Here is a 26,068-nt window from a genome sequence, read left to right on the forward strand (position 1 = left end):
GCAGTGCGCCTTGATATAATTCATTCTGCCGTTCAATGATCATCCGTAAGACGCAGGCTCAGATTTTCATACAACAGCATGTCTAACCTGCTCCCAGATGCAGCCGCCGTGCCTCATAAATATTCAGGATACGGCGTTTCTTATCTGATTGCTCTGGTGGAGCAGTTTATTTCTTTAAGCCTGTTACTGAGAGCTTAAAGATGCAAAGAAAGATACTAGCAATCATAAAACAAGCACTCCCCACGCAACATCACTTCAAGTGCTGATTACTTTCATTACAGGGGAGTAATTAGCCCCTGAAGGGGAAAAGGTAGCTTCAGAGATTTGATCCCATGGTGATTTTTAAAGCATTGGTTTAATCTCACAAGAGTTAGAATAAATTAAGACTTCTCACTGGGGGAAGCACTCGTTATCAGAACAGACACTTATTGGTAAAAGCAGTTCGAATCCAAGCATCCAAAACAATGCCCGTATTAATTACACACTCCCTAAATTTATCACCCAAGCACAAAATTCCTTCGTGATGAAGTCCAGGAACGGTAAAATCCAGTTAATGTGATTTGGCACCAAACTGCAGCAGAAGATCATTTCATTCCCGTGAGCTTGGCCAGCTGGAATCGGACCTCTTCCAGAAACTTCCCTAAGATGCTGTAGGTGGTCCATGTTGATTTGCTTCATGGCTTTTACCAGTGTACTCTGTGAAAATCATCACCTTCAACAGGAACAAAAATCATTTTATTCGACCAGAAAGAGGAATAAAATCAAACAATATTTACTGAAAAAACAACATATTCAGAGCAGTAATAAAGTCAAATCTGTACAAAAATAGTTTGCATGCCAGATGAAAATCATTCTTTTTCTGCAAATATATTTGAACTAGAACCCCCCAAATAACAGATTTAGCTTCCCCTGTTTAAAAAAAAAAAAAAAAACCTCCTATTAAATGTTGACATCCACACAAAGTATGTTTATGCCATAAATAAGGTCAGTTTCTGGCACCACAGCTGCTGGTATTTTACCATAAATTAGAGATGATTTTTTTTTTTTTTTTTACAGTGCATTCATATATTTTTAGCATGTTAAGCATTAGTAAGCTCAATTATTTGCCTCAAAGGATGCATCTGCACCCACTTTGATGAGTCTTTGATGACTCATTTATCTTGATTTTAATCGGTGGGTCAATTTGACCCGGAACAGTATGCATGTCTCAAGTTCAATTATAAAGATCACCCATTGAAAAAAAAAAGTAATATAAAAAAAATGACCAAAGATCAATTTCAAGGAAATTATTGTTTGTTTTTTGTGTCTAGGTTTTTTTCAGTGGACATAAAAAATGTAAATTCCATTTTTTATGTCCAAATGAGTAATTGAGTAAGTTGTCGTCATTAATCTTAATTTCTGAGAAATAAAAAAAACATAATTGCACAAACATTGATTGAAATGGTTAATATTGGAGTTAATAATCAGATACAAAAATGTTTTGGAGGAATTTTTTGTTTTCTGACACGATTGCATGATAAAACACTCCCCGGGTCCAATTGACCCACGAACACTATTGCTGTTCCTCAGAAACGAACATAACGGCTACATGACGGTGGAGCATCGTCTCCATGGTTACCAATGGTTAGACACGGACCTTCTCCATATTCCGATATTTTACGTCTTTCTAATCATACCTACTTATGAAGTATATGTACTTTAACCTTCTTACCGTGTTAAAAGTCTTTGCTGTAAATCCGTGATTTCACCGCCAGTCGTTATGACTGGCTGTATCTTTCCTCATTAAAAGTTATAAATTAAATTGATAAGTTATTGGTTTGCGTCCCTCTCTGCCTCTGACCGCGCAGCGTCCTGTGACCTGTTTTAAAGTGAAATCAACTAAATAGAAGCGATATTACAGGTGTCTGTTCTACGAGCTTTAAAGGAGCGCATTCGCTGTTTCGACCTGCGTCATGGCGGAGTGGGCGGAGTTCTAGAGAGCATGACGTCACATGCAAAGGGTCAACATATGTATTTACACTTATAGTTTTTCAGTAATTTTACTGTGTATTCTGGTAGAAACATTTCCTTGATTGTCATGTTTTTGTGCAAGAAATAAAAAATAAGTTTTTACAAATTAATTCATAATTGTCTTTATTCCAAATCAGATCCTAAAATTAAAAGGTCCTGTAGAAAATGCCTGATATTTTCTGAACCTGTGACTCTTTCCAGTTCATTCTGGGGCAGCCCTAAGTGTTCCCAGCCCAGAGGGGATATGTATGTTCACCAGGTTCTGGGTTTGCCCCAGGTCTCCTCTCAGCATGAAATACCAAGAAAACCTTCAAAGGGAGGCGTCCAAATCAGATGCCCATGCCACATCAGCTGTGGCTTCGCTCTGCGTTCTGCCTGCATGACACAGATCCTCACCTTATCTCTGATGTGGTATTTAGACCAAAAGCAGCGGGAAGCGGTGAGCTCTGTTTCACAGCTGCATTTCATGTGTTTAGAGGAGAGAAGAGGCAGTGCCATCGTTTCCATTAGAAATGTACACAAAACCTTGTCTAAAAAAATCAATTTTGTTATTGAGGAGTTTCCATTAAATAAGAAATTAAAATCATAAATAAGTTTGTTCAGGCTATAAGACACTTAAAAACATGCCATGCATTCATCTTCCAGCGACTTCCTGTTTTCGTCTTCGTCGTTTCCAACAGAAGTAACATCCTGTTGTTGGTCACATGACTCGTATGATGTAAAAAAAGTGTTTCCATTAATCAACATTTTGATGTGTAACAACAGCACTTGACAAAATGTTAAACTTCAAATGTTGACTGTGTGACGTGTCTGTGATGTAAAACACTTTGAAATAAATACATTTAAACTTGATTGATTGATTGCAGTTTTGCGAAGTATACACTAATTCTGATACAGCCGAAAAACCATCTCATCCTCGTGCAAAAATGCTATATTAAAAAAAAAGATGTAACACTATCAGCGATGATTAAGTGTTTTGTCAATAAAAGGCCTTCTGCTAATGTCATAAGGGAGAAAAAGCAATTTTAACTCGCCTTTTATTTCTCCAAGATTCAGGTCATGAAAGATAAACACTGCAAGCATGGGACAAATTATACATTAAAGCTCCTCTTTATGAGCGCTGACAGAATAAATGCTCACTGCACATGTAAGAGGAAACATAAATAAGTTGGCTTGAAGCAAATGTCAGGTTTGTGTACCCTCAACAGAGAGTCAAGTTTCACTTTTAATAAACAAAGACTGTAAAACGATGCAAGAAACAAGCAGATTCAGGGGTTTGTCGTGTTAAAGCAGAACTACAAAAGTATGTGAAGCGTGAATCTGTTGGTTTATTTATACCTAAAGATCCATGGTGCTGAGACACAGAAAAAAAATTAATCAATCTTTACCAGCCTTTTGCTTGTGCTTTTCAGACATTTTGAAAAAAATGTCTCAGATTAACTGTCTCTGGAAAACAAGGTGCATTTTCACAGAATCAGATGCAGCAAAAAACCTTAGCGGAAAAAATGAAAGACCAAAAGATGGAGATGAATGCTACCGATCAGCTCATCTGCTCATGTTTACTAGATTTTTAAGTGTTGGTTTATAATAAAGACTAAATAAAGATTTATTCAGCTGTTTAAGAATGCAAAGTCAGTGTAAGACGCAGCTTTAAGGAGGAACAGAGCAGCAGGTGATTCCAGCGATCAAACCTCTGAAACAGACATAAACCGCTGAAGTGTTTATGCAAAACAATGTTTTTCTGCAAATGAGGCCCAGCAACCTGTTTATATTCTCAAGACGCTCGTTTCACACCATCACAGCAGAGAGGTGCTCATCATTGCTGTTTTTCAGATTCAAACCGTTTCTAAACTTCCTGTTGACTGCAGCTCAAACGAAAAGCCTCACTTTGCTTCTTCTGCTCCCCTGCAAAACAAAATAAAGCTTGATTAGTTTTTATTCTTTCTAATCTTACGCCTCATTGTGCTGCTTTTCCAGGCTCTCTGTCGCAGCTAAACCTTTTAATATTGTGTTTAATATTTGCTGATTTCATGGACAGGCCACTTTAAGAGATGCATAAGAGTAAATCAATAAGCTAATCACAAAATGCTACATTATGATTCAGACTTTAGATTTGGAGTTTTCTGTATCTTGCTAAATATTTAACAACCATACATATTGGTTCAGTTTATATTTATACTGTGCTCTTTATAGTTAGTTCATTTCATGAAATCTGGTTTGAATGCTCTCATGTCTCCACCATAATAACTTTATAGTCATTTCTTAGTGAACATCTTTGATTTTCTTTCTTGTTTGATTCAACATACTTTGACAGTCTGAAACACAGTCCTAATGAAAAAACTGGACATTTGTGGCTGTAATGTGACAGAATATGAGATTTAAGTGGACTATGAATATTTATATGGAATCCTGAAGGTTGTGGAGAAATAAAAAAGTCAAACTAAGCTGTTGCTATGGATACCAAATCATTACCGGTTTAGTAAAAGTGAGAAACCTCATTTCAAACACACCTCTTCCTGTGATTAACTGTAACAGGAAGTCGTCTTAATGCCAATCTGACCAATTTAAGTCCAGCACTCCCGTGGCAAAAATGGCTAATTTTTATCAGCACCAGCTCATGGAGGAAATATTTTCCCGTTTAGCTGCTAAATGCTCCACTAAGTTCAGCAGCTGCTCGTTAACGGTGTTGCTGTTTGGTGCTTTGAGGCCAGTGAGTTTATTATAGCTGTTCTTAAAGCACTGCATCACATAAATTAGCCCTGCAGGAAGAACCTGATTTGGCAACAACAGCCCAGTGTAAACATGATGCTCATTTCTTTAATATTTCACTAAGCACAATAATCAGAGCACAAAAAGTAGGTGAAAGTTTTACCTTTAACTTACAGTAAGATTATCAGTTCAAATTAGGAAATAGATTATATAGTAAAGATTTTAGAGATGGTTTCCATCATCAGCTGAATATAAATTTTCAATCAATGCAAATAAAAGTTAGACTTTTGTAAACTCAACATGGGGAATAACATCTATGTGTAGGTGCTCTATACATGGGCTGCTACAGTAGTTTTGAAAAAACTTTCTGGCAAAAAATTTTTTTGCAAAAGACAAAAGTTTAAAATGTCACAAAGGTTTTCAAATTATGACCGTAAAGCTAAATGCTCAGGATGAGAAACATTATTAAGTTTCTGATGTGTAAGAGAGATTCAGGAACTTCCATATTTTCTAACCTTTTTCTTCTGTAAATGATCATAACGCAACATAACTGGTTCCAATTAGACACATTATCAGCCTAATCACATATCCTGTATTCAATAAAAGCCTCTGGCATTTAAAATGTCTGCTCTCAATTTTAAACTTTTAAAAAGTTCTGTTGAATTATGATGATACAAATAATTGTTTTCTTCTTTCTAACCATAAATATCTCAGCTTGATTAGAAAATAAAATCAATTTTACTGACACATTTAATACTATTTCTCTTACAAGTTTTAAGTAGTTTGCTTTTTGAAATAGGAGAAAAAACTGGTATGAATAAACTATTTTAAAACATGACTTCAGCATTAGGCTTATGGAAAGTTTCCAGGGCTTTAACAATTAAAGCTTTTGCTATTTTCAGCTTTTTGGCAACACTGCTGGTTTAAAAAAAAACAGGCAGCCACATGCAGGCTCGCTGCTGAGGCAGTTAATCTGGCTAATTAATTAGCTCGACATCAACATGCTATTTTACAAAGAGCAGAACGTCAGAAAAGGGATAATTTTCTACGACAAGTACCTTCAATTTAGAACTACAGCTAAATTTATCTGCTGTTTGTTGGCTGGTTTTCTTGCCACAGTGTGTGTGTGTGTGTGTGTGGCTCAAAGAAAACAAAATTACACTGTTTTATCTTCTTCTACTGATACTGGAGGTATTATAGACATTAACTTAAAGTGGAACTTAAGGACAAGTCCTGTGAGGACATGAAAAAGCAAAATCCAACAAGCAACAACATTATATTTTCTCAAATGCAATCATGAAAATAATCAAACATAATCTGGTTCTGGGGATTCAGACCAGGCCAGAACCAGAACCAGAACCAGAACTAACAACAGCAGAGCTTTCCATTCAGTGACGTATAAAAACTAACAGCAACAGCTTTCTGGATTTTTGTGAAGACACTTTCAATGCAACTAAAGATAAACACTTGATGAGTTTCTCTAGATGTCGTTGCAACGTTGATCCTTTAATCCTAAAAATGTTCTTCAAGTGACAGAAGGCCGACTTTGTAACCATCTTTATGTGTCTGTGAAGGTTCAGGTCTGGATTGTTCCTCTTTAGGTCTGAAGCTAATAATTTAAATTTAGTTTCTGTTCAGCAGAAGAAAGCTGTGGCTCATCCACACAGTCAAAACTTTTCTCAGTTCAGAAACCAAACTGAAGACGTCAACGCAATCGGCCATCTTTAAGATTTAACTGCTGAAACAGCTTTTTCAATCAGTTTACTGATAAATGACGGTTGGAGATTGGCCTGTAATTCTGAAATACTTGTCTAAGATTGGTCTTTTATTTTAGTGGTTTGACAAGAGGGTTGAGGTTAGGTTAATTCTAACTCTAATAATTGGTTCAATTCACCACTAAGCTGCAAATTACTCCAACGCAGCGCTCTGGTCCAGTATAGCAGGATTCAGTGTAATAAATTAGGATAAATAAAGGGAATTTATAGCTGAGGAAACACTCAAATCAATAAAACTTGGTTTATTTTGGAAGGCCTTGGATTTTATTTCCAGTATAGTGTCTCAATAAACTACCAACAACCTCTGCTGAGCAGGAAGTTACAAACTGTTGCACTGTTAGCAGATGAACACCAAAAAGCCTTGGTGCTCTGATAAATACGATGCATGGATCAAAATGTCTGATTAAAAAAATAAATGAAATCTGCTCATGTTTTATTGGGAATGTGTCAAAAGCTTTGTGAAAATAAACAGATTTTTATTCATTCAGAAAAATCAGTGTTTCTGCTTTAAACACGATTTTCCTCCCTGGGTTTGGAAGCCATTTTTATTTGGATTTGAGTCGATCCAAACCTGAGGCAAGGCTAAACAGTCAGACCAAGGCAAATGCATTTAGTTTATCAGTAATAATGTTTTCTCTTTTTTGTGTTTTCATCAGAACAGAGCATCTGCTCATGTCCACAAATTATATTAAATTCACAAATGCTGCTATTAAATAAAATCATTTATAGTCAGATTATTCCTTCTGTATCTCTTGCCTGTGGGTGAGTATTTGTTAGTGTTAAAAGTGATTTTTTTTTTCTCTTTTTTTGCAGGGAAACTGAGATTCTTTGTTTTCATTCAGCACACCTTATCTTTACTCGTGCTATTTTAAAAAGCGACAGCCTATATTTCCTATGCAGCCGAGAGAATCTTGGTTTAAATCGAAGCCAACGCACCGGTTCAGCGTTGAAATAAATTCTGCTTCTCAGTGGGAAGTTGCAGTTTTTCTCCACATTAAACTCTCCAAGCTGCCGGTAAATTTGGCCCAGCGGAAAGCAGGCCGCTGCGGACTGCAAGACGCAGAATGAAAATGAACTTTCTCCGTCAATCAGTTTCTCTCCAGAAAGACAGCAGTCTGCAGTGTATGATTTCTGGAAGGGCAGGGAAATAAATAAATAAAAAAGCACAGATCATGAGTGTTTGTATTCATGAATGTGGCAGCGTGGGCGAGTGAGTCTCCAGAAAGTGACAAAGATAACAGGGCGAGGAAACTGATAGACAATTGCTGGGTGACTTGGCTCCTATTTCCTGCCTGTCCCCGGTGATTACCTCGGCCTGCTCTGTTTTTCTCTCTATTCCTGTGCACATTGTCAAACAGCATCATCTTGCAAAGCCTCCCTGAGCCCAGATGAGAGATGGAAAGATTTATGTAAACAACATCTAACACCTCGACATGCTGGAGAGGGACAGAGGAAAGCGGGGCGAGGTAAAAGGAAAAGGCAGGCTGAAGCACATAATTCAGACGTGGAGGTGTGACAGAAACAAACCTGCAGAATATTGCACATTCAATTTATTCCTTTTCACTTTTTCTCTCCTGCTTCTGTCGGTGCAGAAGTACTTATTGTCACTGCGTGGAGATCAGGAGCTTTGGATGCACGGTAAAGACAGACCACCTAGTGAAGCAGACAGCGTCCTGGACTTTCTGAGCGGTTCAAGTGCTGTGTGAACGATCTGGGCGAGCTGGGCCGGCGGCCAGCGCCGATGACACGGCAGACGCTGCGCACGGCATAAAACGTGTCTGCTGCAAAACTGTTTTCTTTATCTACCAGAAAGTAAAAACTTGATTGGGAACAGAGGTGCCTATTACAGTCAGAAGTAATAATAGGGTCGGGTGACGGCGTACATGACAGAAGACGGGGAAAGAAAGAAAAAAAAGGCCTTCTGGCAAGCATTGTAGCCGAGCAGGGCGTGTGCAACGGCGGGAGTCGCTTGCGCTGTTTGGGTGCTTATTTACTGGAGGAAATGGTAGCAAGGTATGCAAAAAATGAAGAAGAAGAGCCAGAAGCTTTACAGACAGACAGAATCACTGTAATGATTGTTCTGTCTTTTGTCACACACACAGCAAGCCAAGAAACTGTGAAACTGACGTCTCACAAGGGAGGTTTTGAAAGGAATAATGCTGTTTTTGACAGATCTGAACTGGATGTCATTGAAGCTTTTAGAGAAAAAATGGCTGCTGATTCGTCCGAGGTGAAAAAGAAATATGCATGTAGAAATAGTCAATTTAGTGAAGCTCATTTCCTTTTGTATGGTTCAAAACTCAACCACAGACATGTGGCCCGACTTCAGTGGTTCTCCATGTTTGCGGGCCACACCCACTTCAGCAGCAACAAAACATACAGACCACACTGCGTCAAGAAAGCGGATCGAGAACTGGGTCGTGTATAATTTCTGATTGGAATTTATTCACCAAACACTTTCCCCTCCATTTAAGACAAAAATGTCTCGCGTCTAAAGCTGGCGGACCGCTAAAGAGCGGACCCGTCTCTGTCGCTTTGACGCTCCAGGCGCCGCTCTTCATACCATAATCCCTAATCATAAACTAGGCTTACAAGTCATAAAATATAAACTGCTTGTTTACTGTTTCTCTCAGAAACCACCTACAACTCTTTAGGCCTGTCACCATGGAAACGAGATTGGACCCTTTGCACGTGACGTCACGCTCTCCAGAAACAACCAATGCGCTCCTTTAAAAACAGACACAGGATGCTCTGTTTTTACAAGGTAAGACAATTAACTTTCATATACTTTATATGTAAGTATAATTAAAGATATCAAATACCGCGTAATGGAGAGGGTACGCTGCCTCTAACCACTGGTAACCATGGAGACAATGCCGCACCGTCATGTAGCCTAGCATGTATGGAAAAAAACTGGTTAGCATCTCGTCTTCTGTACGTTTTCAAGGCTGTTTCGGTGTAACAGGAAGCGTCGTTTATGACATAATGGTAAAAGTCATGTGGTGTGAATTCAGGCAGTCAGTAATTTAATCAGCACGTCAGGAGGGAGGAGGAATGGGTCGGTGTTTGAACGCTAGCTGCTCCAAACTTCTCTAAATACCGCCGTCTGTGAGCCCAACCAGGCGTGTTACGTTCACAGACACATTAGCTCGACTCGAACAAGTAGAAGCCATGAATAAACTGGCAAAAAACAACTTTAGAAAACAATTTCAGTCGCTCTGTCCAAGATTCCCGTCCCTCACTTCTGATGTCCTGCATGGCGCCTCCAGTAAATCCACATCATTCCGACTCTCAGGATTTTTATGAGCTCCAGAATACATACGTTCCCATCCTTCCAGTTTGAGCAACGTTATTCCCCAGTGAGAGTTTCTACAGTCACAGGCCCATCCTTAGTCTATAGCTTTATTTCAAACCCAAAAGGTGAAATAAATATGGTTTTGACAGCAGCATAGCACTGCAGACTTCCTGTTCATCCTCCTGCAACATCCAGGCAGCTTGATTTCTACTCTGGTTTTCACATCACTAAATAATTTATAGACTTCCAGGTGGACTTTGCATTTACGTCTGTGGTTAGCGGTTCCAACATGACAGTGAATGTTTCTGCACTGCAGAAACCAGACATTCACCTCCAGTTGGACACGTCTCAACTCAGAGGCGTCTTCATTTGTTTGGACAGCATTTCATAAATTACCTAATGAGAAATACTGTAATATTAAAACACAGGAGTAGTTCTTGTCAAATACAAGCTGTCTCTCAATGGGTCAGCATGTTACTGCCTGGTGATATAAATATTGGAGATGAAGCTTGACATATTTATGTCTGAGGCTCTTATTATGAAGTAGGACAGGAAATAGTACTTAGTTGGGTTAATAAAGCTGGTTGAGCAACACTCCAGCATTTTAAATCATTTGTGTTGCAGGATTTTGAGTTCCCAGTAGAAAATAGAGTTACAGATGAGAAATGATTTATTTTAAAGCACTGTAAGGAAATATTTCAGGTGCCTGGTGCACAGTTTAATTTAAAGGACTATTTCACTGTTTTTAGAAAGCTGGAGTACATTTTATACACTCTAACTAAATATTCAATTGATTGAAATGTTTAATTGCACACAGAACAGATTGTTAAAGGTTAAACTGAGTTTTGAGAAACCATTTATTTTATTTTATTTTGCAAATGCAAAAGACCATTTTTAATGCTTCTTTGGCAGAAGAACCGACCTGCATGCAGACCGACACAAGCGTGAAAAGAGAAGAATATTTAAAACATAAGTTTGTAATTTGAAAATCCTCTTCTTCATTTTATGATTTTCAAAACAAAAATCAGAGCAGAACAGCAACAGAAGCTGAATATGTTGTTCCAACCCTATAATCTGTCATTCTTTAAGAGTTCTCCAAGTTTAGATATAATCTAATAAAGTTGAGTAAATAAAGCAATCACATCGCTGAAGGCCTCACCTTTGAGATGTTTTATGAAATGAATATAAATACTTAAAAAGCCTGTTTTTTTGAATGGGAAATATACTTTAAAACACAACTCCAGGTTTAGAATAAATCTGGTTTATTTATGTCATATCAATATGCAGCAAATGTTATCACCAACCAGATTTATATACACAAAGATATACCTATAATAAGATCAGGCTAATTATATGAACAAAGTTAATTTAAATACATATATTACAGTTTGATCTGAGTGATAATATGACACAGTTATGTTCATTTTTCCAAATTAAAAAACAAAAGAAATGGTCAAATAAAAGTGATGTAATTCCTTTCTGGAGGAACATTTAGCATCAAGCTTACTGTTCATTTATTTGATAGAAATAATAAATCGAAATGTTTTAGATTTATATCGGCATCATCATCCTGATGAAATCAGAGTTTTCCTGCCGTCTGCTGAAATATTTCATGCAGTGCGTTGACTCAGCGCCTCTCAGACAGAATAAGGACAGAACATCTCCAACACGGTAATTAGTCGCCGTGCAGCTGTGTGTGGTCTGTTTACATGAGCCCGTAATGTATTGTTGAAACGTACCTGAGGGATGAGAGTTTCTCATGTACAGCGCGACACACTGCTGTAAAACGTTGGACTTTGATCCTTTAATGCAGCCCGGTTTAAGCGGTAAGCTCCTCGTTTATCCGCTGTGAGAAAAACTCTGAGGCGCCTCTGACCTTTGACCCGCTCAGGTTGGTTCAGGAAACCCTCCGGTGTGCAGGCATGAGCACAGCGCAGCACAACGAGCTATCACACAAAGAGTGAGACCAAAACAATTACACACAGGTGTCATAAATAATGTCAGTGACAGCCCAGATGCTCAGCCATCCCTGCTCCACTCAGGCCTAGTCAAAGCACATTAAAGGTGCTTTGTGTCGCGGCACAAGGCTGAGCATTGTTCTTTGTTCAGCGCCGTCTAACTGGAGGTGTAAACAGAAAGGTTGGCTTACAGCTGGGCTCAGGTGTTCAGGAACAGAAACATGCGACTCTGTCACCAGCAGACTTTATTTATTCAGAACAAAAGTAAAACTGTTTCCATCCGGAGGCGTCAAGGAAAAGCGTTAATTATGTGTCATGAAGCTTGAGATCAAAAATAAGCAAATGCATGCTGGAGAAATTAGATTTTTATAGCAAACAAAAAACATTCCTTCAACCAGAGCTGGAAGTTACATTTACTCTGTTACATTACTGGAAAAAATGATCTTTTAGGAGTATTTTATACGTGTTTTTAAGTATCTCTGCTCTTACTTGAGTAAAATTTCTGGATTTTCTACCGACTGAATGAAAAACAAACATGTTTTAACCAAAAATCCACCAGACAGACACAGACCTGCAGCTTTTATTAAAGTTTCATCTTTACTGAAAGAAACTGACTTGATTTGCCTGATTTTAATATTTTTTTAATTAGTCATTTCCGGCCTTAAAATACCAAAATTTCCACTTAACTTTATATTTTGATGATGTAATTTTTAAATATTAAATGACTGATCATTTCATCAGTTACTCAGTACTACAGTAGATTTTTTTCAGCAATTTCTTGGTAATTTTTACTTTTACTTGATTAAAAATATGTTGAAGTAGTTCTAGACTTACTTAAGTATAATTTTAGTTACTCTGCCCACGTCTGCCTTCAACCAAGACTAAAAATATCCTGACATTTCAAATAACAAGGAGCTAAAATTGCCCCAGTTAACTTTTCCTCCAGCAAACATACTTCTTGACAAAATCCCCCAAACCTTCACAGTTGTAGTTTTTGTAGTTTCTGCTGTTTACCAAATAAACTGACTCACATCAGGACTTTATGACGGTTACCCGAAGCCCACGTTGGCACATTTCTAACTTTTATTTGCTCTGGTTTCACTGCTCCAGTAAACATGCTTTGGTCTCATCTGCAAAAACAATGAAGTCCAATAAATGGGTGTGACCAGTTTTAGGGTAAAAAGGCACTAAATGTTTTGGATTAAAAATAAAACTAATCAAAACCATGGCTAATAAAAGGAAAGCTCTTTGTGTTTCTTATGTTTTCTATTTAGGAAGATCTAAATACTTTATGAAACGTTTCCATCTGCATCAGCTCCATTTGATGAAGTGATGAATTCTTAAATTTCAGCCACACAAATTATTCTGAGGGACACAAAATAACAAAATAATTAAATTTTTTCCATTTAGGCACCAACAGTTTCATCTTTACATTTACATTTCATACATGAAAACCAATTTCACACTCTGTCCTCCTTTCACCTTTCTCTGCTAAAATACCTACAGTTTTCTTACAAACCATTTTAAAAGGCTGACTGAACACAAATGAAGTCCATTTGACTCCAGTTTTCCATTCTGAACAAAGTTTCCATGTTTTCTCACATCCTTACATTTTCCACTTCAGAAGAAGTACAGATACTTTTATGAAAAAATGCTCCAGTAAAAGTACAAGATAAAGTGTTTTAACCAAGTAAAAGTAAAAATGTGCAAGTTTTGAACTAATTTTTACCTTCAAGAATACAAAGTGACTGAAATACTTAAAGTTCTACTCAAACAAAACATTACTTTTCCTCTTTTGCTGGTAACATCTGTGTTGGTATAGAAATAAAAAACACTGATACGGTCCAGTTGCATCCAACTGAATGGAGAATTACTGGCACTATTACATGTTTTTTTGTGCAACCTGTGGCTTTTTACTGTTATTAACGAGCCATGCCTGAAAATATAAGGAGTAGAGAGTACAGATATTTCTCTTAAAATGTAGAAAATAAAAGTAAAAAGTCACCAGAAAGATAAATACTCAAGTAAGGTGCAGATACCTGAAAAATCTGCAGTAACCAAGTACACTGGTAACTTAGTATTTTATTAGTTTCAATACCCTCAAAAAGCAGTTTATATCTTTCTGAGGATGTTCAGCTGCATGTTGGATTGTTTGTTTTTCTTTAAAATGAGGACATTTTATGCCTAAAAATCAACCAAAACGAGACAATTTGAAGCAGAATGAGGTTTAACAAACTGAGCTTCAGAGCCTCAATTTTAAACCCACAACCAAACCGGTGCGACCTTTTCCTTTTCCTCCATCCTACAGCTGAAATTACTTCTTTTGTCAAAGTAAAATGAAGTCCTGGATTCCTCCATTAACTTATTTTAATGTCCAAGTTTAAAAAAAAAGTTCTAATCCAGTTTTACCAAACTTTTTTAAGCTATTGGGGATTACAGTGGTTAAACAAAAACAGCACATGTGCAGCAGTAATGTGAGGCCTCAGAAACACATGTGCAGCAGTAGTGTGAGGCCTCAGAAACACATGTGCAGCAGTAGTGTGAGGCCTCAGACACTCATCTTTCCCACAGATTGGCCTTAATGACCAAATGATTGGCACGCCTGTTGTCTCTTTTTCCACTAACAGAAGTGCTGAGTGGACATGATTTCCTGGTTCCCAGCGCTGGTTCTGTCCAGGAGGCAGGAAGAGAGGCGCGCATGTTGCAACACATCGTCACCAGGTTTCCCTCAATGGCTTTATAATGATCTTAGGGAGGAATTCTTTTGTCTATCCTTATGGAAACAGTGTCTGTTGGTGTCTGACGATGACAAATGACCCGCATACCGGCTCTTCTTTCTTCCGGAAACTGTTTTGAAACTTCACACCTACACACTGTCTTGGAAAAATACTCTCTGCTTTGTTTACAGTTTGTGATGGTGAGTTAAACAAAACTTGAGAGAGTAAAACAACGCATGAAGAGATTCTGTACAGTATTTCAGTGTTTTAAATAAATGCTCAGCTAAAATGAAGACGAGGGCGAAAAACAAAGCACTAAGTTTAGTTGAGTGAAAACATAATAAAAATTAGTTAGACTTAAACCATTGTTTAGGGTCTTTTGTTGAAATAGACAAAAATGACTCAGAATCTTAATTTAAAACCAAATTTTACTTTTAAATTTGAAAGAACTGTCAGTTTGCGGACAGCATCATTCATGTGCCAAGAGTTTTGCTTTGCTCAAATGAAAACCATTGCCTGTGGCTGAGGAGTTCAAGTATCTTGTTGTGTTGCGATAAAGCGAAGCCAGACAGATCGAGGTTTCATCTGCAGTAATGAGGAAGCTGCTCCAGTCTGCTGTGGTGAAGGAGGAAGGAAACACTTTTGATTTCCTGAACCATCTGCGCTGAAACCCTCACTAATGGTCAGGAGACTCTGAACATCTCCAAAAGAACAAGATCTCAAACACAGGCAGCTGAAAATAACGTTGAGAAGTGAAGACCTCCATCATAAAGGAGGAGCTTAAAGTGGAACCACTGATCCATCGTGATTGTTGAGGGGATCCAGACGTCTGATTGGGTCGACTTTATTTGGAGGTTTTCAAAACAAAGACTTTAAAAAAGCTCCTAAAGTTTCCTGATCAACCAACAGCAATGCAGCAACTGGTTTCTGGATGGTGATTCTACAACAAAACACTTGTCTTTTCCAGCAGCCATTGTACAGAGTGGTTATTTGTTTGCAAACAAAGCGGATGGCGTAGGCCATCCGACTCTTTCTGCAGTCAAGCTGCACAGTTGTAGTTACCTAAATTTATCTTGATGTTTTAGCATTAGCTAGCATGTTGTTAGCATGCTACAACTGTTTATCACCGTGTGATAAAATAAGTTAAGCTACTAAATTTATATTTTTAGCAACCCGTAAGCATTGAATGCAGGTGAGTCGCTAAATGACAAGAGAAATGGCATAAGCATTGGATAAAAAAATAAAATCCATATTTAGCAAACACAGGACAAATAAAATCAAATAATTTCTTTCTATTTTGGTCACAATTAGAAGGAAAATGAACTTGTAGCTGCATACATCAGGGCAAGTAATAAGCTAATCCTTCAGAAATTATAAATGGAGCAGGTTAAACACAAGTCAGTGTGAAGTACAGAGATGATGTGCTAAAAATAAAACCTATGACTGCTGAAGACGCCGCAAAGCTTCATGCCGGAGTTACGCCGGACGAAGAGAGGCGATCTCCGTGGGCTGTAAGATCTAAATGATTTTATTATTCTCATTGTAAATAGTTTAAGTAGTTAAAATAATGTGTTCCTGCCTGCATTCTGAAGGCGACGCGCAGCAGAGCGGCTGCTGACGCAACGTGTCGTCAACTGATAATCCCTCTACAGCGCATACAGCAGTAAAAAAATAAAAAAAATTAAAATACAGCGATAAAACCAGCTGACCAATCGTGCTGGAGTTCCACTTTGGTTGCTAGGTAACAGTAGAATGCCTGTCGGTTGTGACTTTACAATCAAGAAGTTTTGAAATGGCTTATTTTTCAGACACCAAAAAAATGTTGGCAAAAACCTGAAATATTTACATGTTTTTGCACAAAACTTAATAATTTGATTGTGTGCAAACAATCACATATTCAACATCCTGAATATTCTTTCTAGTTCCAACTAAATTTCACAGGTTGCTTCTGGAAAGTCGATCCAAACCTTCCGGTAACGTGACGTGAAATGACTCCAGGTGTGTACAGCTGCATCTGTTTGTGCAGCAGCTCCATCTGCGCTGCTGCTGTCAGATCCAGGTATGGCTTCGTTTTCTCCTCTGCCCTTTCCCCCTCAGCACGTCACTTCAGCATCGCACTTATCTCTAACTTCAACCCGTCTCTGGCTCTTTCTTGCCTTCCCCACTCTACCCGATGGTTTGACATTTCTGTCTGTCTGACAGATAAAATAACCTCCTTCCTCTCTCCTACTCCAGCTTATTTTATTCTGCTCTCTCTGTGCTGTCAGGCCCAGTCAGTGTCACTGCTGCCTGATGTTTTCTGACTGTGCCTTATCTCGTCTCTCTCTCGCCTACTTTAATCTAATACTGCACAACATGCACGCACACATGCAGCCACCAAACACATTGTCCTTTTGCTCCCCAGTCCTGCAGGCAGATCCGTTTTCACACGAGGCCACAGCCACATTGTTCTTCTGGGCCTGAAGAACAACTGGGGCCCATCCTGCGGCCCGCCTTTCTGTAACCTTGTTTTCTCGCACAGGTTAAAATATTTTCACACCAGCTCTGAGCCGGGGTAGATAGAGATTCACGGGGCAGGAGGTGAGGAGCGTTTCCGGCTCTCTGGTCGGAGCGGCGGGGCAGATAACAGACACCCCGAAGGAAAACAGCCAGGCACCGACCGGCTGTGTTAGTTAAAAAAAAAGAAATAAAATAACTTTAAAGATTCATGTGCGCATGTGCGGGAGTTTGCCGTACTACACTGCAAAAACCATCAAATCTTATCAAGTTTTTCTTGATTTTCTAGTGGAAAAATGAAATAAGACACTCGAAACAAGACAAAACTAACTGACCTGTAACTTTTAAGGAGGTTATAGAAACTCGTTTTTAAGTCGATTCTTAAAAACTCTGCAAAAACACCAAATGTTACCGAGTGTTTTTGGTCCAGTTTCTGGTGCAAATATGAAATAGATTTGAAGTAACTTAGTTTCAGAAAGGGAAGAAAAACCTTTTTATTTAAACTGTGTAGTAAAATAATGTTCATATTGTTTCTTATCTTTTCACTTTTTACATAGAAAATCCTCCTGACCCTGTTTGTCTGTCCTCTCCTGCAAAAATACAAAATGTTACCAAGAATCTTCTAGTGGAAAATATTTTAGTGAAATAAGAGCAAATTAACTTACAAGTAACTATTCATCAAGACACAGCAGCTTGTTTCAAGTTAATACAATTTTCATGGTATTATAATGCTAATTCACTCTCAAACATACATAAACTTTAACTTTGTGAAAATTACCAGGAAAAAAAAAACACCAAAATAATAAATAAAACAAATAAAAGCACAAACAACCACAACCATTAAGGAAACAAATTATGAAGTCTCTCCAACCAAAATGACCCTTCAGCAAATATTAATCATCAGAATGGAAATTACTGAGCTCTGTGATTAATTGATTAATTACTTATTGTAACATTTTTCATCAAAAACATTGTCAGACTAATTGACTTAAAAGAAGCTCATATTTCCTGCTGAAAAGTTTTTTCTAAGTTAGTTTTGTCTTATTTCAGGTATTTGCTCTGGAAGATAAAAACACTTGGTAATATTTTGTGTTTTTGCAGTGTTCACCATGTTTCTATCATTTCCTTCTGCTTCGTTGGAGATTTTGTCACATAAAAAGCTGCTCTGAGTTTTTTAAAGACATTATTTTGAATAACTGACGCAATTGAAGTTTTATTTCCATCTCCAGTCGCGTCGTTTTTCTTATCTGGTATCGATTCTTGGAAAACTTCATTACATCCCAGAGATTCTCATTGACGTTTCAGTCCGATCCACCGAGTCGTGTTGGAAAATGATCTTCCTCTCCGCTCTGCGTTCCCAGATGAAGTGAATCCTGGCTTCGGATCAATCCCTGCCACCTCCGTGTTGGGAAAGACAGACTGTCCCAAGTGAGGGAGTTTATCAGGGACTCTTGTTCATAACTGGAAAGCACAGAGCAGCAGATCGATAAGAGATCAGTGGAGCTGAAATGAAAAGGTTTATTCCTCAACCCGGCCGCTCCGTCTGCATCCCGGCTTTCACCTCAACGCAGAAGATCTTTAAGCAAAACAAGATGCAGGCAAACGTCAGGAAGTTTAATATATCTACACTGGAAAACATCCGAAGGTGGTTTAACTTGAAAATGAAACTTTTCATCAATGTAAAAACATATTTTTAGTCAATAAAAGCTCAATTTCTTACTAAAAAGTTACTTATATGTCAGCTTTGTCTTATTTGAAGTGGAAGATATTTGCTTTAAGAAATAGATAAAAATAAGGATTTTGTGTTTTTGTAGATAGATTAGTCACACCCTAGACACAATTAATCACTACGCTTAACTTTATACGCTTGAAACAAAAATATGCACTAAATTATGGTTTTTTCAGGAATGGTGCCATTCCAACCAATTAAAATGCAAACAATTATCTGATGTTTTTGTAGCAGAAACCAGGTAATATAATATCCCAGCACTCAACAGCAGCTAAGGAAAATTTACTCCACTGTGCATTTTTATTTTTAAGCTCTTGTGTGCCTCCCCCCTTTTTGATACCGCCCTAGGCAACTGCCCATATCAAAACAGCTTAAGAAGATATGTCTGAAGATTGTCAGTTTTCCAGGTTTTAATATTCAGTTTTTTTGTTTTTACAGAAGTGTGGCTGTTGACTCCCTGGCAGGTTGCCTCTCTTCCTCGTTGCGCCACGCTCGTTGCCAATAAATCAACACAGACGCTGAGAAACACATCGGAGCGATTCTGCTGGCTGTACCGGTCCACATTAAAGACGAAAGGACCGGTGAAAAGGACGGCTGCTTTTTCACACAATCCAGTTAGCACAGGATGAGAGGCTGACATCTAAATTACCCACAAAGTGGTTCAGATTAATCATTCATTCTCCTGCAAGCCCCGACAAGAAGGCACAACAGATTACACACACACACACACACGCACACACACACACACCAACTGCACGTGTCACCAATGTTACGCTGCTACAGCAGGCCTTCAAATACGAATATGTTAATAGTTTATATCCATATGTAGCAGCAGAGACTGAAGGTCTGTGGAAGTGGTTGGTAAATCACTGTGATCCTTTTTATGGTCCAACATAAACAAAAAGTCAAAGTGGCGCAGTAAATCAGCAGAAAACACACATCTGTGTGATAAGCTGTGTGATAATGAGGTTTATGTTTTCTCATGATTACTGCAGTTTAAATGGTGTCAACAGCTCCGAGGTTTGGGCAAGTACAAGCAGATACTGTTCAGTTAGACGAGATAATGACTCACATTATTACGCTTTAAAGATGAGAAACATCAAATAAGAGCCAAACGAGGCTCCCACTTCCCTTTGTTTACCTCCATCAGGCAGCCCAGTGTTCCCAGTTTGCCCATCTGGTCAATGAATGACAGAGATAATGACTGAATATGCTCAGAGGGATTCTGTAAATTTAACTCCAAATCTCCTCATCCCTCCACAAACAAAGGATTTCACCTGATCCTGAGAAAAACTTATTTATCTTCTGCAGGTTTGTTACCGTTTGGTTTGAATTAAATCATCCAACCTGTCACAGCAAGTAAAAAAATAAAATAAAATAATTCAAGCCTTTTACAAATGATTTCACTACAGATTCTGAAACTACTGTGTTTATATGATTTCTAAAATTTTCTTTAAACAGTTTCTTAATACTGCAGTAATTGTAAAAAAATTAAATGATTTGGAAGAATTCAACACCTGGAAATCTATTACAAAATCATAAAAATGAAACCTATTAAAAATGTATTAGCATATTTAAAAAAAACTAATTCTAAATAACCATTATTTTCTGTGAAAACAGAAAAAAGACAGAATTAGATAAAATGACTACAAAATAAGCAAAAAAAAATTTTGTTTGCTGCAGTAATTCAGTTTAAAATTAACATGTAAAGTTTTGACATAAGGAAAAAAGAATAGTTTGAAAAAACATCAACCATCCATTTTTAAACAGGCAAAGTGTATAGATATAAAGATAACAAATAAAAAACCTATATTACTAATTTACCGACTCAATACTTCAATATACCTTGATAGAGAAATATATTTTATTTTATAAAAGTAAAAATTTTGGTTTCTGTGGACAGATTGTTAAAACATTTCCAGGTTACATCAACAATGCAGAAAACCCAAAACAAACTAATTCCTTCCTTGAAAGAAACTTCAGTTCCTCCACCAAACATTTCAGTCCTCAGTGTTTAAACATTTTATTTCTCTGTTTGTGTTTCTCCTTTCTCTGCAGTCAGGCTTCACTCGGTGTCTGTTTCCAGCTTGTTAACACTCGCTGTCGACTCGGCCGGTTTGCCCAGCAGGCACATGAGCGGCCACCTAAAACACGTTAGGCAGCCATCAGTCGGCGGCCGGCTGCTGAGGAGGAGCGGCGGGGCCAAAGCGGCGGCTCCTGGACGTCAGCTGGTCCTGCAGGAGAGCGACAGGGACGCAGACAGACGACACGACGGGCAGGGAGGTTTTCTGTTTTATCTGAACCCAGAGGAGCTGCAGACACAAGGAAACCTGATCAGTTTGTTGCAAACGTCCTGTTAACGCCAAAAACAAAAATTATTCTTAGTAATCAATCAGCTGAAGTTACTCCAGTGTTCAGAAAACGTGTTGTCTTGGTTTTTATTCACCTTCACATCTCACACATCTGAAATGTTCATGAGGTTTTTAAAATCCTCTGAGATGAAATCATACCGCAGCTGAAGATTCATCAAGGACTTTCTTTTGTTCGACTTTCACAAATCGATACTTAATCAATTATAGATGACAGTTTCTCTGGAACAACCTTCAGGCATCGTCACGTCTATAAACATTTAACATTTTAACCTCCATCCTCTGCTGGGTTTTACAGGGACAGTTTTCATAAGAGCCAAAGTAACAAATACTAAGATATAAAATATTTAAGAAATTTAAGCAAATTGTTTATTCATGACAAAAATGACAATAAAATTATTAAAAATATTAAATATTACATTGTTATAGTAATTAAATTAAAATAATAAAAATATTTAAGTTTAACAATAATAAAAAAGGAAACTCAAAATGAACAAAAACATAAAATATTATGGCGTTTTCATCTGCAGTCAAAGGTAAATAAATGTAAATTAGCGAATATAATAAATTAAATAATTAAACAAATTAAGTGTCTTCATAATAACAATGAAGAAACTCAAAAGTTGAGCTTTTTAATTGAAAAAGCTCAACATTCATTATTGAAGAGATTAAGATAATTATTTTAATTAAATAAAAGACTAAAAAAATAAACAGCTTTTCTGTTGAATGTTTATTTTAGCCTTATTTTTTAGCTGTTTTGACATTTTATTAGTTATTTCATTACTTTCCCATGTGGTGCTTTGTGACAGTTCTGCATGTGAAAAACTGAAATAACATGAAATAAAAAGGAAAATTTCCTGATGAGGAAAAATAAACCAGGTTATGTTTAAAGGGGGAAACCAGAGTTGCAGTGAAGTGAAACCAGCTGCTGGCGTTATGCAACGTTTCTGCTGCTCTGCGGTTTAACTGTCGTTTCTGTCAAAGTTCATCTGCAGACTGAATGTTTACAGCAATAAGACGAATCGCCGCTGCAGCAGAAAGCGTCTTGGTATGGAAGCAACGGAGGGTCAAACCTCTAAAGGTTTTCGATTTACCTCCAGTTAGCAGAATTCATCTCCATATTCCTGATATTTGCTGTTTGTTGTTCAAACGATTGATGGAAATGAAGAGGAATAAAGTCGAGGATCTGGATGTTTTAGTTTCTGCTCTCTAATAATTAATGTCAGGGTTTGCACAATCTGCTCCACAGCAAAATCCAATCGCTTTTCAAATACTTTCAAGGTAACTTTTCAAACTTTGGAGATTAAAACAACATAAATTAACCATAAAAGACAGTTTCAATTCATTGTTATATCATTTATTACTTTTATTAATAATGCCTTATGTATATTCTGCAGCAGGTAAAATAAAAAACAAAATTTCATGTTTAAATAAATAAAATCCACCAATTTCAATAAAGTTTAACGTATAAAACATAAGCCAACCTTTATTTCAATTACACATATTAATAAGATAGTGAGAAAATAGGAATAATAAATAAAATAGGAATAATAAATATTCAAAAATTAAATAAATGTTTTTGTTACGTTTTCCAGCATTTAGCAAATATAAATAACTCAAAAAAAAGAAACATTTTGTCTGATTTAAATTCAGATAAATTTACCAGTGAGGTAAAAAAAAAAGTCTGTATTTTTTCATTGGGGGTTTGTAACCATCTGGTCCCAACTGTAAATAACGTTTTCCAAATTCAGGTTTCTAATCAAACGTTAGATTTTACGGTACCAAAAGACTGCAGTTTGAATGTGAAGCTCTTTCCAAACCTTGAGAACATGGAATCCAAATTCAAGATTTTCAAGGATTTCAAGCACCGGTTCCAACCCTGATTAATGAAGTTAAAGGGAGATATTATTATTCTGTTACAAAAATACAAAACTCTCAAGAGTAACTGGAAAATAGTTTCTGAATCTGATCAATGTTTATTTTCTCAGATTGATTAATAATTCTATGATGTTCATCCAATTCTTGCTTTTAAAGATCCTTCCAACCTGGAAAAACACTTTAAATCCAGTTTAACAGGATAAAACCTGGTCACACAAAAACACCAGAGACTTCCAAGTGGAAACTTTAACTAGGTCACAGATGACTTTGATAAGTAATGAGGAGGACGACAGACAGACTGCAACACGAACGTTAACCAGGAAGACTCTGAAAATATCTTCCCTACCTGTGAAATGAGGTGAGTTATTAGGCTCCAAATCTGTGGAGATGGAGTTTCTATGAATAGGTCCCCACATGGATACACATCAGGCTACAGCCACACTAATTAATGAACCAAACTCATTATTATCATTGGCTCCAATTGAGGTTAATAGAGAATTAACACTGAGGAAGAGGGAGATTCACCAGAAATAATCTGGATACTATTGACTGGTTTTGTTCAATTGCCAAGTTGTTGCTGATTTTTATGTAAAATTTGGTGCTTAGGGATCATTTTTATCTCATTTCTATGAATAAAAGAGGCCAGGAGATTTGGATTATGAAGGTCAGAAGGAGAATTTGTCAGATTGAGTTTGGCCTCTTCTGTCGCCCAATTCCCAAAATCTGAGCGACCAGCAGCGGCGGGCGGACTACCAGCAGCTCTACTTCAACACGGCTTTACTGTTAAAAGTAAAAACGTATTTACTAAAAAGTCTGCTGAGTAACTGATCAAATTATTTAAAAATTACATCATCAGACGGACCAAAATATAACGCTGAGTGGAGATTTTGGTTGTTTAAGGACCAAAATGACAATAATTCACATAACAAAAAATAAAATCAGGCAAAACAAAATTTTTCCAACTCAGTTTCTTCCAGTGAAAAATTTATAAAACTTTAACAAAAATGTCTGTCTGCTGAATTTTTGGTTAAAATATGTTTGTTTTTCATTCAGTGGGTAGAAAATCCAGAAATTTACTCAAGTAAGAGCAGAAATACTTCATATTAATAAATTACACAAAGTACAGCATAGTACAAAGGTTTTCATTTTTTAAACATCTTCTCTCAAAAGTTACTAAAGTAAATGGAATTGAGTAAAAGTAACTGGTTACTACCTACCTGGAGATCAGATCACCTGGTACAACAGGTTTGGTTTTACAGTGTGGAGGAGCAACACACACAACCTGATTTCATTCATTCACATCCATCAAAACGTGAGTTCAGAGTAAACAAACATGGCCGACGGTTAGAGGATTATAGTAACAGAGACGTCTTCAACATCCACCGGACTTCCTGGCAGTTGTTTTGTTTTCTGTGTATTTTGGATTTCTCTCCGTTTTCGTTTTCTGAAGCTGCATTCACACCAGTTCGGTTTAGTCCGATGAAGGAGAAATCCTACAATCGCTAAAACCTGACTTCATTTTTGTTTAAATTTTGTGAAGAAGGAAGTTGAGCTCAGTGTCTTCAGTGGTTCTTGGTGCAGCGCCCCCACAGGTGAGGAGGGGAACAGCTCTTCCAAAGGGTTTGGATCATTTGACACGTTTACTGATGTCGGTGTTGGGGATGTGCGTGTTTGCTGCAGTAGGTTTCAGACGGCTTGAATAGATTTGGTTAAAGGCCAACTCCTTTTTGCATAATGTGTAAACAATAACAGTCTTTTCCAGAGCAGTGTGAAAGCAAACCGAAGCAGCTGAAAATGTAACAAATGTTGCAGCTTTGCTCCCCAGTCAAACCGGAGCATCTTTCCTCATCCTCCTTAGGGAAACCACACGCTACGATGAATATCCCAGATGTTAGATCAGAGTGGTCCCGACGTTCTTCCAGCTATATCCGACCTGAAGAGTCATCCTGATATCTGAGGGTCCTTAAGGGAGAAATCGGCATGAAAATCTTGTTTACATCTGTTTGCATCTGTCGCTGCCATGATGTTTAATCACTTAAGAGAACAAGCTTAACCACATGATTTTAATTGAATTTCCGATTGCAAAATTAAAGGGATCTTTACATGACGAGAATATAGACAGAAATGTTCCTATATTTGTAATGAAAACGCAGGTAGTGATCATGAGAGCGGTGATCAGAACTGGGTAAGAGTACTGAAGGAGAAGTGGGCCGACGGCAGCAGACGGTAAATGCAGCCAGATGGCGGCGAGATTTTAGTTTTCTGAGGTAAAAACGTATAAACTGTTTCCTCCAGTGTTTGTTCCAATAAATAAAGCGGTAACTGACTCCATCCGTTTATCACTGCTTCCATTACAGCGAGAACAAGCGTCTTCACACCGTTCAGAGGTTCTGGCACGCTCCAAATTACTCCAGCAGCAGAACAGTAGGAGTGAATGGATCCTTTTCCCCCTCCTGTCTTCCTCTGAGACTAAACACCAGGAAACCGCAGAGTGGGATTTTTCTGAGTCAACCCCCCACCACTACCACCTCCAGTTGGCACAAACATACACACACCACCCTGTACACAGGAATCAATCTCCCCAGACATTTTTACTTTTATTACTCCCCTGCAGCTACTGAAGCCGGCTCCGCCTCGCTCATATTTGATCAAACCAAAGAGGAATATTGTTTTTGTTTTTTTACCTCAGTGCAGCCGGATTCCTGTCTAATAAGGTGGAGCTGTGGGTTTGTAGCCATGTGTCACCGTGAGGGAGGGCGAGGAGTAAACATGCCACATCATTCATGCAGAAGCAGTTGGAAACTTTATTGAAAGCAAAGCCACAGTTGTGTACACACAGCCGCTTGTAAAACTCTGTTTGGGGTGTTTGCAGGAGTTTCTGGAAGCTTAGAAACTTCCTTAATCTGCTGACTCACAGCGCCTGGGTTTGGACCCGATGTGGCGCAGCCAGGCTGACATGTTTTATTTTTAAATCAGAGGGCATAAGCATTTTCTGAGGAGCAGCAGGCCTTACAGGATAATATCCCACAGAGCAGCAGAGCGCACATTTTCCATCGGATAACTCCACTTGTCCTGTCCAGATTGGAATATTTCGCTCAGCGTCGTGTTTTACAGTGTAAACAGAGGAATAAA

The 26,068-nt window shown here is 37.8% G+C and overlaps 2 long non-coding RNA genes across 2 annotated transcripts in view; both read right to left on the bottom strand.

The window, feature by feature from the left end:
• Positions 1–336: 336 nt before the first annotated feature.
• Positions 337–11,738, bottom strand: LOC106940126 (uncharacterized). Its single transcript, XR_001423008.1, has 2 exons — positions 11,529–11,738; positions 337–712 (listed from the first exon to the last, which is right to left on the bottom strand). It is a non-coding gene; the product is annotated as an uncharacterized LOC106940126 (long non-coding RNA).
• An 8,692-nt stretch (positions 11,739–20,430) lies between these two features.
• Positions 20,431–26,068, bottom strand: part of LOC106940125 (uncharacterized) — a 31,242-nt gene continuing 25,604 nt past the window's right edge. The window contains exon 5 of the long non-coding RNA XR_001423007.1: positions 20,431–21,001. This is a non-coding gene — a long non-coding RNA (uncharacterized LOC106940125). The remainder of the gene's footprint in view (positions 21,002–26,068) is intronic.

This window comes from Poecilia latipinna, unplaced genomic scaffold, assembly GCF_001443285.1.
Source record: "Poecilia latipinna isolate Pla-1442-1.1 unplaced genomic scaffold, P_latipinna-1.0 Scaffold3101, whole genome shotgun sequence".
NCBI lineage: Eukaryota > Metazoa > Chordata > Actinopteri > Cyprinodontiformes > Poeciliidae > Poecilia > Poecilia latipinna.